Source organism: Caretta caretta, chromosome 9 (genome assembly GCF_965140235.1).
Source record: "Caretta caretta isolate rCarCar2 chromosome 9, rCarCar1.hap1, whole genome shotgun sequence".
Lineage (NCBI taxonomy): Eukaryota > Metazoa > Chordata > Testudines > Cheloniidae > Caretta > Caretta caretta.
Genome location: NC_134214.1, coordinates 24,913,258 through 24,919,813, shown reverse-complemented (window position 1 = coordinate 24,919,813; position 6,556 = coordinate 24,913,258).

Sequence of the window (6,556 nt, the reverse complement as noted above, 5' to 3'; positions counted from 1 at the left end):
AGGAGTTAACGACACATCCTGTATAAGTCTATAATAGGGATAGAATACTTTAGAATTTTTAAACCATCTTTAAAAATACAAGATAGAAAGGAGATCTTTCTCTGTTACATTTGGGAGGGTTTCAGAGTAATTTTTGTAGAATCTCTGTTTGTTTGTTTTCCAGGAAACTTATTAGTTTCATCATTCCTCTTTCCATAAAGGAATGGACCTGATTTATTAAACAAAATTGCAAATGGCTTTTTATCTGTGTGAAAACTGTTCGTTTGTTATGCAAATAGCAGAAAAATAAAATAACAGGTAAAACAACGACAAACCTCAGAAGCAATCAGTGGAGGAATTGTGTGGCGGGCCAGAGGTGTAGGTGGGTATACTATAGTTATGCTTCTCTTTAAACCTTGCTCCCCACACCCATATTTTTTAAGTAGGAATAATGCCCAAGCCACCCCAAAGGGGGTAGAGACGAAGAGATACCCTGAAGCTGCTCCCCTGTTTCGTCAGCTCAGAGGTAGGGTGACCATGTTTCCCAAAGGGAAAATGGGACATTGTTTGGGGCTAGCCCGAGCCCACCTCCCCACCCGGGGTTGGCCCCGGTGCCAGGCTGAGGCTGGTGTTGCTGCTCACCCCAGCCTTCCCTCACCCCTTGCGTAGGGGTGGCATCACCGCTCACCCTGCCCCGCGTGTTCCTCCACACCCCATTTTTTGACAAAAGTGGGCATTTGTCCCATTTGCTTTTGCCAAGGGATCAAGTCGGCAGGAGCAAACAGGACAAATGCCTCCTTTTGCCAGAAAAGTAGGGACGGCTGGGACAGGGCTTAACAAAGGGACTGCCCTGGCCAAAATGGGATGTATGGTCACCTTACACAGAGGTAACCTAGCACACAGTGGAGTAAGGCACAGTCCCCTTCCTCAACAGTGGGCTTCAGGAAGCACAATCCCACCCCATGCTCCTCCGGTAACCATATAGCTCTGTCAGCTCTCCAGAGTTCAGCATATAAGGGTCAGGCATGATTGGTGTTCTTTCACTCAGGAGCTGCCTTACCTGTGTAGTCTGTTAGGGCACAGGGTGCCCCATAGTGGATGGGAAGGGGTAGGATTATGGCCCTTTTCCCCAGAAACAGCCTGTAGAGAGGGACTAGCATGCATGGAAGGAGACGCTCTGCACCCCAAGAAGCAGTGCAGAGCAGACTAGAATACCTCCTTGTGCTTCCCCTGGGCAGTGAAGCTCTGCACCAACATCATTGCAGGTCTGTGTCACGAGGCCCATAAAGTAGCCCCAAATATACATGCACCCAAAGAATCCTCACTCGTGCAAGTAGACCTCTTCAAGGCAGATAGATTACTTGCCTGATTAAGCCCTAATCTTGTAAGAAAAGGTTGCAGGACCCAACATATGAATGGAGTCTACAAAAGTGACAAACAGGTTATAGAATATTTAAACCTGAAAGATGGGGACTACTCAGTGGTGACTGTAAAACTGTATCATGAAAGCTTATCAGCCCATAAAGAAAACTCACTTGAGCATGATGGAAAAACTAATCTGCCTTCTTGTCAAGACTGTCTAGGAACAGTGAATCGAACTTTAAATGCCCCTTCTCCAGAAACAGGATCTAAGCAAACCTTAAACTTCCAAGAAATGTCCTGAGGCAAACACAGGCTGTCCACATTACGCAAATCTATCAAATTCCCAGTGGTACTGCCACTGATTCAGTTTTTTCAGCTGTTCGCACTAGTGGCAACCCTAGTCTATACAAGACTGCACTGGCTACCAGTGTCGTTAACCTCTGTCAGTTAAAGCTTCAGGTATTCGCCTTAAAAATGAATGATATGATGTGGTCCAATGTGGGGATTAGCTCTGGAGCTGGTGACTTTTCATCCTTCAAACACAATGAACAACTGGACAATTTGTCCAAAATGTTAATTTTTTTCCAAACAGGGATATTTTCGGGGGTTCCAAATATCACTTTCACAGCTGATCTGTGCAATAAGCAGACTGCATTCAAATCTCTCTACCCTCTTTTATATCCAACAGTGAGAAGGAAATTGATCCAGCTTTGGGATTTGTTCTTTTTATTTATAATATTTTTACTTGCCCTAAGGCCCAGTTAATAATCTCTGGATATCAGAATAACCATTAAAAAGGATAACCTTCTATCATCATGTCCAGAGGGTATTAAATTATTTTTCTCAATCTTCAAAATTCTTTTATGGAATGTGAAAAAATTGCTACAATATGAAAGAAGCCAGGGAACCAGAGTACTGATTACTTTATTCAGTAATTTCATTCAGTAGGATTATCTTTTTATTTAAAAAGGGAGCAATCATAAAACTACGGCCCAATCCTGTGAAAATTTATACATATTAACTTTACACACTGTAATTTTCCCCATTGACTTCAGTGTGACTATTCACATTATATAAAGTTAAGCACATGTTAAATCTTTGCATAGCTGTTCTAAACCACTAAAGTTGTTTTCAGCTGAGCTGGATCTCAATTTCAAATACACATGATAACAAAACAATTGAGTGAAACGTATGCAGGTGAGATTGTTTGCTTTAGATGTAACTATATATAAAAGGTTATCCACATACATCAAAATTGTTCTTGTAAAATGATAGTGTGTTTATGAGTGTTGTTTGTTGTGAAATGTGGGATACTACTACTTTGTGTATTCAAGTATGTCAACTGGTAGGAAGTTTACAGATTTTCCCTATGAAAAGGTTACAGCTATTCTTTCTGGTTAAGCCCTGTAGATGCATATCTAATTACAGCTTTGTGGCCAGGATAAGGTTATAGAGGGAGGAAAGTGCATGCTGAAATCAGTTTAAATGACTTGCAGACAGTGACTTAGTGCTAGGTGGTGGTTCCTTTGCAGACAGGCAAGACCACAAAAATGCTTGCAGCACGCACTGGGACAGTGGGGAGTAAAAATCTTGATGAGACAGCCAAGTTAAGGAAACACTCTGTCCTTTCTTTAGGGAGTAGAGAAAAAGCTCCAAAGAGCTCCTTTGAAAAGAGCAAGGACAACAGACTCAATACCACAGGTCAGATACAGCAAAGGGGATGGAGACTGGCACTCATGCGAGAACTGGAGATGAACTGGTATCTGAAAATATGTGACTTATCGTATGAGCATACAATCGCATACACTACCGGAATGCCTCACAGGTAAGAAAGCTAAACATATTAGTCTTCAAAAGAAATTTCAAATAAGTGTTTTCACCCACAAAAAACCCCAAACAAACCCAGAAAGCTCTGTGTTTTGTACCTGGTTGGTTGTTAGACATTTTCTAATCACTTTACAGTGGGGCTGGTTGCATGTAACAGAGTACACCCCTGCCAACTACAAAACTGACAATTATAGGCGATTGCTTATTAGTCACTTGAATGTAAAAGTTGCTGAATCCTCAGACTTGTATCTCATCAGCTATCTTGTCAATGTGACTGTGATTTCATTTGAGTTTAGTGCACAATATACTACTAATGTGCAAGGATTATGGAGGTGACCTGAGAATACCGAATGAAAGCGTTTGCAAACCCTTGTTAGTTTTTCCTAAATTGTGGGGGAGTGTATCAATGCCAGCTTGAAAACAAGCCACTTCTGAGACAGAAGGGAACATTTTCATTTTATTCAATAAATTGCCTCTAATCTAAGCCCTTTTAAAATCTCAAAGCATATGGGAGCCTGATTTTCATTAATTCTAAATGTAAAGGGGCCTCATCAGCGCAAATAAGACCCAGGCTTAGGTTTATGGGTCTCTAATCTAGAACCTCTAATGAGCCCTAATTAGGTAGGGCTTTAATATAAATTGGTTATTAATGTTTCAGCCCAGCTGTCATAAAATGATACAACCTGTAGGCTAGATTCTGCCACCCCTATCCATATTGAGTGGGATCTTACTCTGATAACCCTACTTACTTCAGTAGGTGGCAGAAGGAAAATATAACAAGCATTTTTATCTAGTCCATCTCTGAATCAATGAGTGTTGGGGTGTGTGTGTGTGTGTTTGTTTTGCAGTGCTTTGCCCTGCCCAGCTTTAATACATTTAGCAGACAGCCAGGCTTCTAACCCCATTGCCAGATAAAATCATCCAAAATCTCAAAGCAAAGTGTCTAAAGTGACTACTGTGAACGGGAGACCTTTCCACAGTGACACTAGAATCAGTAGGATTTCACTGTGGGGGGGAAGGGTTGAAAATAGAAAGTAGCTAAAAGGAAAATGTGTGCAAGTTAGTACAGAAATGAGACTGTTTTGCATACACTATTGCTAAGAAATTAGTAGCAGACCACATCCAACAAGGAAAATGTTAGCCCAGTGGCTAAATTTAGTTGTCAAATAAATGTGGAGTAAAAAACACATTAAAACAGATTGACTAGTCATGTGAAACTCATGGTCAAGCTACCTGAATGCTGAATGATGTGTTAACAGAGCACTATGAAGGATGCAATTATTTTGCAGGAGTTGAGTTGTTAATGTAGTAAAGTCTTTACATATACTTCTAAAAATACAATAGCCTCATGTTTTAAAACTCATGAAGAACTGGTAGCAATATTTACTTAACACTGGAGTAAAGCTGCATGCAGGATGCAACATTATTAAGGAAAATACAATCAAGCCCTCCAGGATGTGGTAATAGGAGGGAACAGAAGATCTTTCTGAGGTGTTAAGGATATGTTTGGATGAAAGGAGACTTGGTTGGGAAAGGATGAGTCTATCAGAATTAAGCTGCAGGAAAGCGTGTAGACAAAATCATAAGTTTTACACGATAGTGAAAAAACCCAGAAGATGGAGATATCTGGGGCCAGAGAGTTGAAAGCTAAGGGAAGTATTTTTTTTTTTTGGCAACCTATTGAGCATGCTTGTGTATTAAAAATGTATAATGCAGCTTGAATATTTAAACTACATTGGCATTGATTGCTAGTGATTCCCAGTGAGTCAAAGCAAGGAAAACTCACTTGAGTTGAGGCCAAGATGTATTGCTTGTATTTGCATTTCCAGCCCACCAAAAATCTGTTGGTTTAGACCAAGGAGTTTTGTTTGGGTCCTTGCAGAAGTAGGGTCTGATAGTGAAAGATCAGATGTAGAACCATGTTTGTGTCACCCAGGGACGCTCCGATGTAGTGTTTTGGTTTGGTCAATGCAGAGAGACATGCCAGTTGTAAAACTGTAATTTGGTTTTGAATTCTGAACCTCCCTCACCCAAAGTTTAGCAGTATCTGGATGTAGGGTTTGGTTCTAACCCGGGTATCTTCTTTATAGAAGCAATTTATTCGTAAACTGGATGTGAACTGGACTTCCACATTTTCAGCCTCCTTTTCTTTAAACTGAACTCTTAAAGCTATCTAATATACAGCTCCATGATAAATCTCTGCTATTTCTATTTAGGATAACCAGTTACATTGTGCTGCTACACTGAATTGCCATGAAAATATTTGTACATTTTTTTTACGTTACCTGGGTGGCAGTAAAAATAAGGTCAATTGCTAAATGATATATTTAGAAACCATCCCAGTGACTTCCCTAGATCATGATTATTTTAACTGCTGTGAAATCTAATTTCAGAGAATACAAAAGGGTCAGATTGGTTCGACAAATTGCTTCCATGTACCAGTCTCCAATGCCAATGTTAATACATGGAGCTCCAGGGAACAGGTTGTTTCTTAGTGTGCCTTTCAGAGAGCAGGAAACAGAACTTACTGTTACTTGAATCTGAACCAGTTTTTATATGCAGATCCTAAAAATAGTTTAGGACATTATAAAAGATAACATAGAGTTGACTGAATGTGAATATATTTGAATATATTTGAATATATTCACTTGATGAAGCACTACAACTGGTGTTGACAAGGGCATCTGAATTCCTTAGGTCTTTGGTCACCCACAGTTTGCAGAGACCGAATAATTGGAGTCCTACACATTTCCATGCAAAAATCATCCTCTGTGACATTGAATTATAATCTTTTCAAATATGTTCTCTTCTGAGATCCGTCTGTTTATCTGCTTTGAAGGATTTGAGGATAAGCTGAATCCATGGTACATTAATCTTTTGATGATCTAATCATACTCTGTATTAGTGATTGAAAGAGAGTTGTAACAAAGGGCTGCAGAACTGTGATTCTGTGAGAAGTAACGGTATTCCTTGCATTATACTGATTCATGCTCATTGAGCTGTTTATTTGGCTTGGGTGGCTAATCTGGGATGTCTATTAATTCTCTTGATATTTTATATTTATAGAGCACCTGAATTATATCTTAAACACATTACAAATTACATACAGTGGGTACCATTAAAAAGCTAACATTTATCTCTCTTTGGCACAAAGTGATGTCTGAGATACCAACAATTCTCTAGTCTTAAAACTAGAGAATTATCTGCTGATTTGTTTGAAAGTGTTGATTTTATTGGTGCAGGAGTGGGAGGAAAGTGGGGGTTTAAAGGCAACTCATGTTTGTATATATATACTGTCTAGGCTAGAGGGTGAAGGAAGGCAGTAAGACTGACAATTGATGTGTTGCATGCTACACAAAAATGCAGGGGAAAGAAAAATTTTGGCTAC